A 12,048-nucleotide genomic window follows, 5' to 3' on the forward strand; every position below is an offset into this window, starting at 1 on the left:
CGCTTGTGGTGAACTGGCCAGAGTAAGCTTGTAGATGTGACTGTGGTAGAACGGGGAGCAAGTGGCAGGAGTAACTATGACTCTCTTAAGGAAGCCAAATGCCTCGTCAACACGCGAAATACATCTGCAAACCGAGGAGCTGCCAGCAGTAGTACTGTGAAACACTTTATGTCGACAGATAATGGCGTATCGCTTGTGGTGAACTGGCCAGAGAAAGCTTGAGGATGTGACAGTGATAAATCTGGGTGCAAGTGGTAGGAGTAACTATGACTCTCTTAAGGTAGCCAAATGCCTCGTCAATAGGCGAAATACATCGGCAAACTCGAGGTGCTCCCGGCAGGAGTACAGTGAAGGTCTCAAAGCCGACAAATAATGGTGTACCGCTTCAGGTGAACTGGGCCAGAGGAAGCTTGAAAATGTGGCTGTGGCTAACGGCGAGCATTTGGCAGTTGTAACAATGACTCTCTTAAGGTAGAAAAATGCCTCGTCAACAGGCGAAAAACATCGGCATTCTCGATGAGCTCCCGGAAGGAGTACTGTGAAAGTCTTAAGGTCAACAAATAATGGCGTATCGCTTCTGGTGAACGGCCAGAGTAAGCTTGTAGATGTGACTGTGGTAAAACGGGGAGCAACTGGCAGGAGTAACTATGACTCTCTTAGAGTAGCCAAATGCCTCGTCAAAAGGCGAATTACATTGGCGATCCCGAGGAGCTCCCGCAAGGAGTACTGTGAAAGTCTTAAGGTCAACAAATAATGGCGTATCGCTTCTGGTGGACGGCCAGAGTAAGCTTGTAGATGTGACTGTGGTAAAACGGGGAGCAACTGGCAGGAGTAACTATGACTCTCTTAGGGTAGCCAAATGCCTCGTCAAAAGGCGAATTACATTGGCAATCCCGAGGAGCTCCCGCAAGGAGTACTGTGAAAGTCTTAAGGTCTACAAATAATGGCGTATCGCTTCTGGTGAACGGCCAGAGTAAGCTTGTAGATGTGACTGTGGTAAAACGGGGAGCAACTGGCAGGAGTAACTATGACTCTCTTAGGGTAGCCAAATGCCTCGTCAAAAGGCGAATTACATTGGCAATCCCGAGGAGCTCCCGCAAGGAGTACTGTGAAAGTCTTAAGGTCAACAAATAATGGCGTATCGCTTCTGGTGAACTGGCCAGAGTAAGCTTGTAGATGTGACTGTGGTAGAACGGGGAGCAAGTGGCAGGAGTAACTATGACTCTCTTAAGGTAGCCAAATGCCTCGTCAACACGCGAAATACATCTGCAAACCGAGGAGCTGCCAGCAGTAGTACTGTGAAACACTTTATGTCGACAGATAATGGCGTATCGCTTGTGGTGAACTGGCCGGAGAAAGCTTGAGGATGTGACAGTGATAAATCTGGGTGCAAGTGGTAGGATTAACTATGACTCTCTTAAGGTAGCCAAATGCCTCGTCAATAGGCGAAATACATCGGCAAACTCGAGGTGCTCCCGGCAGGAGTACAGTGAAGGTCTCAAAGCCGACAAATAATGGTGTACCGCTTCAGGTGAACTGGGCCAGAGGAAGCTTGAAAATGTGGCTGTGGCTAACGGCGAGCATTTGGCAGGTGTAACAATGACTCTCTTAAGGTAGAAAAATGCCTCGTCAACAGGCGAAAAACATCGGCATTCTCGATGAGCTCCCGGAAGGAGTACTGTGAAAGTCTTAAGGTCAACAAATAATGGCGTATCGCTTCTGGTGAACGGCCAGAGTAAGCTTGTAGATGTGACTGTGGTAAAACGGGGAGCAACTGGCAGGAGTAACTATGACTCTCTTAGAGTAGCCAAATGCCTCGTCAAAAGGCGAATTACATTGGCGATCCCGAGGAGCTCCCGCAAGGAGTACTGTGGAAGTCTTAAGGTCAACAAATAATGGCGTATCGCTTCTGGTGAACTGGCCAGAGTAAGCTTGTAGATGTGACTGTGGTAGAACGGGGAGCAAGTGGCAGGAGTAACTATGACTCTCTTAAGGTAGCCAAATGCCTCGTCAACACGCGAAATACATCTGCAAACCGAGGAGCTGCCAGCAGTAGTACTGTGAAACACTTTATGTCGACAGATAATGGCGTATCGCTTGTGGTGAACTGGCCGGAGAAAGCTTGAGGATGTGACAGTGATAAATCTGGGTGCAAGTGGTAGGATTAACTATGACTCTCTTAAGGTAGCCAAATGCCTCGTCAATAGGCGAAATACATCGGCAAACTCGAGGTGCTCCCGGCAGGAGTACAGTGAAGGTCTCAAAGCCGACAAATAATGGTGTACCGCTTCAGGTGAACTGGGCCAGAGGAAGCTTGAAAATGTGGCTGTGGCTAACGGCGAGCATTTGGCAGGGGTAACAATGACTCTCTTAAGGTAGAAAAATGCCTCGTCAACAGGCGAAAAACATCGGCATTCTGGATGAGCTCCCGGAAGGAGTACTGTGAAAGTCTTAAGGTCAACAAATAATGGCGTATCGCTTCTGGTGAACGGCCAGAGTAATCTTGTAGATGTGACTGTGGTAAAACGGGGAGCAACTGGCAGGAGTAACTATGACTCTCTTAGAGTAGCCAAATGCCTCGTCAAAAGGCGAATTACATTGGCGATCCCGAGGAGCTCCCGCAAGGAGTACTGTGGAAGTCTTAAGGTCAACAAATAATGGCGTATCGCTTCTGGTGAACTGGCCAGAGTAAGCTTGTAGATGTGACTGTGGTAGAACGGGGAGCAAGTGGCAGGAGTAACTATGACTCTCTTAAGGTAGCCAAATGCCTCGTCAACACGCGAAATACATCTGCAAACCGAGGAGCTGCCAGCAGTAGTACTGTGAAACACTTTATGTCGACAGATAATGGCGTATCGCTTGTGGTGAACTGGCCGGAGAAAGCTTGAGGATGTGACAGTGACAAATCTGGGTGCAAGTGGTAGGAGTAACTATGACTCTCTTAAGGTAGCCAAATGCCTCGTCAATAGGCGAAATACATCGGCAAACTCGAGGTGCTCCCGGCAGGAGTACAGTGAAGGTCTCAAAGCCGACAAATAATGGTGTACCGCTTCAGGTGAACTGGGCCAGAGGAAGCTTGAAAATGTGGCTGTGGTTAACGGCGAGCATTTGGCAGGTGTAACAATGATTCTCTTAAGGTAGAAAAATGCCTCGTCAACATGCGAAAAACATCGGCATTCTCGATGAGCTCCCGGAAGGAGTACTGTGAAAGTCTTAAGGTCAACAAATAATGGCGTATCGCTTCTGGTGAACGGCCAGAGTAAGCTTTTAGATGTGACTGTGGTAAAACGGGGAGCAACTGGCAGGAGTAACTATGACTCTCTTAGGGTAGCCAAATGCCTCGTCAAAAGGCGAATTACATTGGCAATCCCGAGGAGCTCCCGCAAGGAGTACTGTGAAAGTCTTAAGGTCAACAAATAATGGCGTATCGCTTCTGGTGAACTGGCCAGAGTAAGCTTGTAGATGTGACTGTGGTAGAACGGGGAGCAAGTGGCAGGAGTAACTATGACTCTCTTAAGGTAGCCAAATGCCTCGTCAACACGCGAAATACATCTGCAAACCGCGGAGCTGCCAGCAGTAGTACTGTGAAACACTTTATGTCGACAGATAATGGCGTATCGCTTGTGGTGAACTGGCCGGAGAAAGCTTGAGGATGTGACAGTGATAAATCTGGGTGCAAGTGGTAGGAGTAACTATGACTCTCTTAAGGTAGCCAAATGCCTCGTCAATAGGCGAAATACATCGGCAAACTCGAGGTGCTCCCGGCAGGAGTACAGTGAAGGTCTCAAAGCCGACAAATAATAGTGTACCGCTTCAGGTGAACTGGGCCAGAGGAAGCTTGAAAATGTGGCTGTGGTTAACGGCGAGCATTTGGCAGGTGTAACAATGATTCTCTTAAGGTAGAAAAATGCCTCGTCAACATGCGAAAAACATCGGCATTCTCGATGAGCTCCCGGAAGGAGTACTGTGAAAGTCTTAAGGTCAACAAATAATGGCGTATCGCTTCTGGTGAACGGCCAGAGTAAGCTTGTAGATGTGACTGTGGTAAAACGGGGAGCAACTGGCAGGAGTAACTATGACTCTCTTAGGGTAGCCAAATGCCTCGTCAAAAGGCGAATTACATTGGCAATCCCGAGGAGCTCCCGCAAGGAGTACTGTGAAAGTCTTAAGGTCAACAAATAATGGCGTATCGCTTCTGGTGAACTGGCCAGAGTAAGCTTGTAGATGTGACTGTGGTAGAACGGGGAGCAAGTGGCAGGAGTAACTATGACTCTCTTAAGGAAGCCAAATGCCTCGTCAACACGCGAAATACATCTGCAAACCGAGGAGCTGCCAGCAGTAGTACTGTGAAACACTTTATGTCGACAGATAATGGCGTATCGCTTGTGGTGAACTGGCCAGAGTAAGCTTGTAGATGTGACTGTGGTAGAACGGGGAGCAAGTGGCAGGAGTAACTATGACTCTCTTAAGGAAGCCAAATGCCTCGTCAACACGCGAAATACATCTGCAAACCGAGGAGCTGCCAGCAGTAGTACTGTGAAACACTTTATGTCGACAGATAATGGCGTATCGCTTGTGGTGAACTGGCCAGAGAAAGCTTGAGGATGTGACAGTGATAAATCTGGGTGCAAGTGGTAGGAGTAACTATGACTCTCTTAAGGTAGCCAAATGCCTCGTCAATAGGCGAAATACATCGGCAAACTCGAGGTGCTCCCGGCAGGAGTACAGTGAAGGTCTCAAAGCCGACAAATAATGGTGTACCGCTTCAGGTGAACTGGGCCAGAGGAAGCTTGAAAATGTGGCTGTGGCTAACGGCGAGCATTTGGCAGTTGTAACAATGACTCTCTTAAGGTAGAAAAATGCCTCGTCAACAGGCGAAAAACATCGGCATTCTCGATGAGCTCCCGGAAGGAGTACTGTGAAAGTCTTAAGGTCAACAAATAATGGCGTATCGCTTCTGGTGAACGGCCAGAGTAAGCTTGTAGATGTGACTGTGGTAAAACGGGGAGCAACTGGCAGGAGTAACTATGACTCTCTTAGAGTAGCCAAATGCCTCGTCAAAAGGCGAATTACATTGGCGATCCCGAGGAGCTCCCGCAAGGAGTACTGTGAAAGTCTTAAGGTCAACAAATAATGGCGTATCGCTTCTGGTGAACTGGCCAGAGTAAGCTTGTAGATGTGACTGTGGTAGAACGGGGAGCAAGTGGCAGGAGTAACTATGACTCTCTTAAGGTAGCCAAATGCCTCGTCAACACGCGAAATACATCTGCAAACCGAGGAGCTGCCAGCAGTAGTACTGTGAAACACTTTATGTCGACAGATAATGGCGTATCGCTTGTGGTGAACTGGCCGGAGAAAGCTTGAGGATGTGACAGTGATAAATCTGGGTGCAAGTGGTAGGAGTAACTATGACTCTCTTAAGGTAGCCAAATGCCTCGTCAATAGGCGAAATACATCGGCAAACTCGAGGTGCTCCCGGCAGGAGTACAGTGAAGGTCTCAAAGCCGACAAATAATGGTGTACCGCTTCAGGTGAACTGGGCCAGAGGAAGCTTGAAAATGTGGCTGTGGCTAACGGCGAGCATTTGGCAGGTGTAACAATGACTCTCTTAAGGTAGAAAAATGCCTCGTCAACAGGCGAAAAACATCGGCATTCTCGATGAGCTCCCGGAAGGAGTACTGTGAAAGTCTTAAGGTCAACAAATAATGGCGTATCGCTTCTGGTGAACGGCCAGAGTAAGCTTGTAGATGTGACTGTGGTAAAACGGGGAGCAACTGGCAGGAGTAACTATGACTCTCGTAGAGTAGCCAAATGCCTCGTCAAAAGGCGAATTACATTGGCAATCCCGAGGAGCTCCCGCAAGGAGTACTGTGAAAGTCTTAAGGTCAACAAATAATGGCGTATCGCTTCTGGTGAACTGGCCAGAGTAAGCTTGTAGATGTGACTGTGGTAGAACGGGGAGCAAGTGGCAGGAGTAACTATGACTCTCTTAAGGTAGCCAAATGCCTCGTCAACACGCGAAATACATCTGCAAACCGAGGAGCTGCCAGCAGTAGTACTGTGAAATACTTTATGTCGACAGATAATGGCGTATCGCTTGTGGTGAACTGGCCGGAGAAAGCTTGAGGATGTGACAGTGATAAATCTGGGTGCAAGTGGTAGGAGTAACTATGACTCTCTTAAGGTAGCCAAATGCCTCGTCAATAGGCGAAATACATCGGCAAACTCGAGGTGCTCCCGGCAGGAGTACAGTGAAGGTCTCAAAGCGGACAAATAATGGTGTACCGCTTCAGGTGAACTGGGCCAGAGGAAGCTTGAAAATGTGGCTGTGGTTAACGGCGAGCATTTGGCAGGTGTAACAATGATTCTCTTAAGGTAGAAAAATGCCTCGTCAACATGCGAAAAACATCGGCATTCTCGATGAGCTCCCGGAAGGAGTACTGTGAAAGTCTTAAGGTCAACAAATAATGGCGTATCGCTTCTGGTGAACGGCCAGAGTAAGCTTGTAGATGTGACTGTGGTAAAACGGGGAGCAACTGGCAGGAGTAACTATGACTCTCTTAGGGTAGCCAAATGCCTCGTCAAAAGGCGAATTACATTGGCAATCCCGAGGAGCTCCCGCAAGGAGTACTGTGAAAGTCTTAAGGTCAACAAATAATGGCGTATCGCTTCTGGTGAACTGGCCAGAGTAAGCTTGTAGATGTGACTGTGGTAGAACGGGGAGCAAGTGGCAGGAGTAACTATGACTCTCTTAAGGTAGCCAAATGCCTCGTCAACACGCGAAATACATCTGCAAACCGAGGAGCTGCCAGCAGTAGTACTGTGAAATACTTTATGTCGACAGATAATGGCGTATCGCTTGTGGTGAACTGGCCGGAGAAAGCTTGAGGATGTGACAGTGATAAATCTGGGTGCAAGTGGTAGGAGTAACTATGACTCTCTTAAGGTAGCCAAATGCCTCGTCAATAGGCGAAATACATCGGCAAACTCGAGGTGCTCCCGGCAGGAGTACAGTGAAGGTCTCAAAGCCGACAAATAATGGTGTACCGCTTCAGGTGAACTGGGCCAGAGGAAGCCTGAAAATGTTTCTGTGGTTAACGGCGAGCATTTGGCAGGTGTAACAATGATTCTCTTAAGGTAGAAAAATGCCTCGTCAAAATGCGAAAAACATCGGCATTCTCGATGAGCTCCCGGAAGGAGTACTGTGAAAGTCTTAAGGTCAACAAATAATGGCGTATCGCTTCTGGTGAACGGCCAGAGTAAGCTTGTAGATGTGACTGTGGTAAAACGGGGAGCAACTGGCAGGAGTAACTATGACTCTCTTAGGGTAGCCAAATGCCTCGTCAAAAGGCGAATTACATTGGCAATCCCGAGGAGCTCCCGCAAGGAGTACTGTGAAAGTCTTAAGGTCAACAAATAATGGCGTATCGCTTCTGGTGAACTGGCCAGAGTAAGCTTGTAGATGTGACTGTGGTAGAACGGGGAGCAAGTGGCAGGAGTAACTATGACTCTCTTAAGGTAGCCAAATGCCTCGTCAACACGCGAAATACATCTGCAAACCGAGGAGCTGCCAGCAGTAGTACTGTGAAACACTTTATGTCGACAGATAATGGCGTATCGCTTGTGGTGAACTGGCCGGAGAAAGCTTGAGGATGTGACAGTGACAAATCTGGGTGCAAGTGGTAGGAGTAACTATGACTCTCTTAAGGTAGCCAAATGCCTCGTCAATAGGCGAAATACATCGGCAAACTCGAGGTGCTCCCGGCAGGAGTACAGTGAAGGTCTCAAAGCCGACAAATAATGGTGTACCGCTTCAGGTGAACTGGGCCAGAGGAAGCTTGAAAATGTGGCTGTGGTTAACGGCGAGCATTTGGCAGGTGTAACAATGATTCTCTTAAGGTAGAAAAATGCCTCGTCAACATGCGAAAAACATCGGCATTCTCGATGAGCTCCCGGAAGGAGTACTGTGAAAGTCTTAAGGTCAACAAATAATGGCGTATCGCTTCTGGTGAACGGCCAGAGTAAGCTTTTAGATGTGACTGTGGTAAAACGGGGAGCAACTGGCAGGAGTAACTATGACTCTCTTAGGGTAGCCAAATGCCTCGTCAAAAGGCGAATTACATTGGCAATCCCGAGGAGCTCCCGCAAGGAGTACTGTGAAAGTCTTAAGGTCAACAAATAATGGCGTATCGCTTCTGGTGAACTGGCCAGAGTAAGCTTGTAGATGTGACTGTGGTAGAACGGGGAGCAAGTGGCAGGAGTAACTATGACTCTCTTAAGGTAGCCAAATGCCTCGTCAACACGCGAAATACATCTGCAAACCGAGGAGCTGCCAGCAGTAGTACTGTGAAACACTTTATGTCGACAGATAATGGCGTATCGCTTGTGGTGAACTGGCCGGAGAAAGCTTGAGGATGTGACAGTGATAAATCTGGGTGCAAGTGGTAGGAGTAACTATGACTCTCTTAAGGTAGCCAAATGCCTCGTCAATAGGCGAAATACATCGGCAAACTCGAGGTGCTCCCGGCAGGAGTACAGTGAAGGTCTCAAAGCCGACAAATAATAGTGTACCGCTTCAGGTGAACTGGGCCAGAGGAAGCTTGAAAATGTGGCTGTGGTTAACGGCGAGCATTTGGCAGGTGTAACAATGATTCTCTTAAGGTAGAAAAATGCCTCGTCAACATGCGAAAAACATCGGCATTCTCGATGAGCTCCCGGAAGGAGTACTGTGAAAGTCTTAAGGTCAACAAATAATGGCGTATCGCTTCTGGTGAACGGCCAGAGTAAGCTTGTAGATGTGACTGTGGTAAAACGGGGAGCAACTGGCAGGAGTAACTATGACTCTCTTAGGGTAGCCAAATGCCTCGTCAAAAGGCGAATTACATTGGCAATCCCGAGGAGCTCCCGCAAGGAGTACTGTGAAAGTCTTAAGGTCAACAAATAATGGCGTATCGCTTCTGGTGAACTGGCCAGAGTAAGCTTGTAGATGTGACTGTGGTAGAACGGGGAGCAAGTGGCAGGAGTAACTATGACTCTCTTAAGGTAGCCAAATGCCTCGTCAACACGCGAAATACATCTGCAAACCGAGGAGCTGCCAGCAGTAGTACTGTGAAATACTTTATGTCGACAGATAATGGCGTATCGCTTGTGGTGCACTGGCCGGAGAAAGCTTGAGGATGTGACAGTGATAAATCTGGGTGCAAGTGGTAGGAGTAACTATGACTCTCTTAAGGTAGCCAAATGCCTCGTCAATAGGCGAAATACATCGGCAAACTCGAGGTGCTCCCGGCAGGAGTACAGTGAAGGTCTCAAAGCCGACAAATAATGGTGTACCGCTTCAGGTGAACTGGGCCAGAGGAAGCCTGAAAATGTTTCTGTGGTTAACGGCGAGCATTTGGCAGGTGTAACAATGATTCTCTTAAGGTAGAAAAATGCCTCGTCAACATGCGAAAAACATCGGCATTCTCGATGAGCTCCCGGAAGGAGTACTGTGAAAGTCTTAAGGTCAACAAATAATGGCGTATCGCTTCTGGTGAACGGCCAGAGTAAGCTTGTAGATGTGACTGTGGTAAAACGGGGAGCAACTGGCAGGAGTAACTATGACTCTCTTAGGGTAGCCAAATGCCTCGTCAAAAGGCGAATTACATTGGCAATCCCGAGGAGCTCCCGCAAGGAGTACTGTGAAAGTCTTAAGGTCAACAAATAATGGCGTATCGCTTCTGGTGAACTGGCCAGAGTAAGCTTGTAGATGTGACTGTGGTAGAACGGGGAGCAAGTGGCAGGAGTAACTATGACTCTCTTAAGGAAGCCAAATGCCTCGTCAACACGCGAAATACATCTGCAAACCGAGGAGCTGCCAGCAGTAGTACTGTGAAACACTTTATGTCGACAGATAATGGCGTATCGCTTGTGGTGAACTGGCCGGAGAAAGCTTGAGGATGTGACAGTGATAAATCTGGGTGCAAGTGGTAGGAGTAACTATGACTCTCTTAAGGTAGCCAAATGCCTCGTCAATAGGCGAAATACATCGGCAAACTCGAGGTGCTCCCGGCAGGAGTACAGTGAAGGTCTCAAAGCCGACAAATAATAGTGTACCGCTTCAGGTGAACTGGGCCAGAGGAAGCCTGAAAATGTTTCTGTGGTTAACGGCGAGCATTTGGCAGGTGTAACAATGATTCTCTTAAGGTAGAAAAATGCCTCGTCAACAGGCGAAAAACATCGGCATTCTCGATGAGCTCCCGGAAGGAGTACTGTGAAAGTCTTAAGGTCAACAAATAATGGCGTATCGCTTCTGGTGAACGGCCAGAGTAAGCTTGTAGATGTGACTGTGGTAAAACGGGGAGCAACTGGCAGGAGTAACTATGACTCTCTTAGGGTAGCCAAATGCCTCGTCAAAAGGCGAATTACATTGGCAATCCCGAGGAGCTCCCGCAAGGAGTACTGTGAAAGTCTTAAGGTCAACAAATAATGGCGTATCGCTTCTGGTGAACTGGCCAGAGTAAGCTTGTAGATGTGACTGTGGTAGAACGGGGAGCAAGTGGCAGGAGTAACTATGACTCTCTTAAGGAAGCCAAATGCCTCGTCAACACGCGAAATACATCTGCAAACCGAGGAGCTGCCAGCAGTAGTACTGTGAAACACTTTATGTCGACAGATAATGGCGTATCGCTTGTGGTGAACTGGCCAGAGTAAGCTTGTAGATGTGACTGTGGTAGAACGGGGAGCAAGTGGCAGGAGTAACTATGACTCTCTTAAGGAAGCCAAATGCCTCGTCAACACGCGAAATACATCTGCAAACCGAGGAGCTGCCAGCAGTAGTACTGTGAAACACTTTATGTCGACAGATAATGGCGTATCGCTTGTGGTGAACTGGCCAGAGAAAGCTTGAGGATGTGACAGTGATAAATCTGGGTGCAAGTGGTAGGAGTAACTATGACTCTCTTAAGGTAGCCAAATGCCTCGTCAATAGGCGAAATACATCGGCAAACTCGAGGTGCTCCCGGCAGGAGTACAGTGAAGGTCTCAAAGCCGACAAATAATGGTGTACCGCTTCAGGTGAACTGGGCCAGAGGAAGCTTGAAAATGTGGCTGTGGCTAACGGCGAGCATTTGGCAGTTGTAACAATGACTCTCTTAAGGTAGAAAAATGCCTCGTCAACAGGCGAAAAACATCGGCATTCTCGATGAGCTCCCGGAAGGAGTACTGTGAAAGTCTTAAGGTCAACAAATAATGGCGTATCGCTTCTGGTGAACGGCCAGAGTAAGCTTGTAGATGTGACTGTGGTAAAACGGGGAGCAACTGGCAGGAGTAACTATGACTCTCTTAGAGTAGCCAAATGCCTCGTCAAAAGGCGAATTACATTGGCGATCCCGAGGAGCTCCCGCAAGGAGTACTGTGAAAGTCTTAAGGTCAACAAATAATGGCGTATCGCTTCTGGTGAACTGGCCAGAGTAAGCTTGTAGATGTGACTGTGGTAGAACGGGGAGCAAGTGGCAGGAGTAACTATGACTCTCTTAAGGTAGCCAAATGCCTCGTCAACACGCGAAATACATCTGCAAACCGAGGAGCTGCCAGCAGTAGTACTGTGAAACACTTTATGTCGACAGATAATGGCGTATCGCTTGTGGTGAACTGGCCGGAGAAAGCTTGAGGATGTGACAGTGATAAATCTGGGTGCAAGTGGTAGGAGTAACTATGACTCTCTTAAGGTAGCCAAATGCCTCGTCAATAGGCGAAATACATCGGCAAACTCGAGGTGCTTCCGGCAGGAGTACAGTGAAGGTCTCAAAGCCGACAAATAATGGTGTACCGCTTCAGGTGAACTGGGCCAGAGGAAGCTTGAAAATGTGGCTGTGGCTAACGGCGAGCATTTGGCAGGTGTAACAATGACTCTCTTAAGGTAGAAAAATGCCTCGTCAACAGGCGAAAAACATCGGCATTCTCGATGAGCTCCCGGAAGGAGTACTGTGAAAGTCTTAAGGTCAACAAATAATGGCGTATCGCTTCTGGTGAACGGCCAGAGTAAGCTTGTAGATGTGACTGTGGTAA

This window comes from Schistocerca nitens, chromosome 12 (assembly GCF_023898315.1).
Source record: "Schistocerca nitens isolate TAMUIC-IGC-003100 chromosome 12, iqSchNite1.1, whole genome shotgun sequence".
Lineage (NCBI taxonomy): Eukaryota > Metazoa > Arthropoda > Insecta > Orthoptera > Acrididae > Schistocerca > Schistocerca nitens.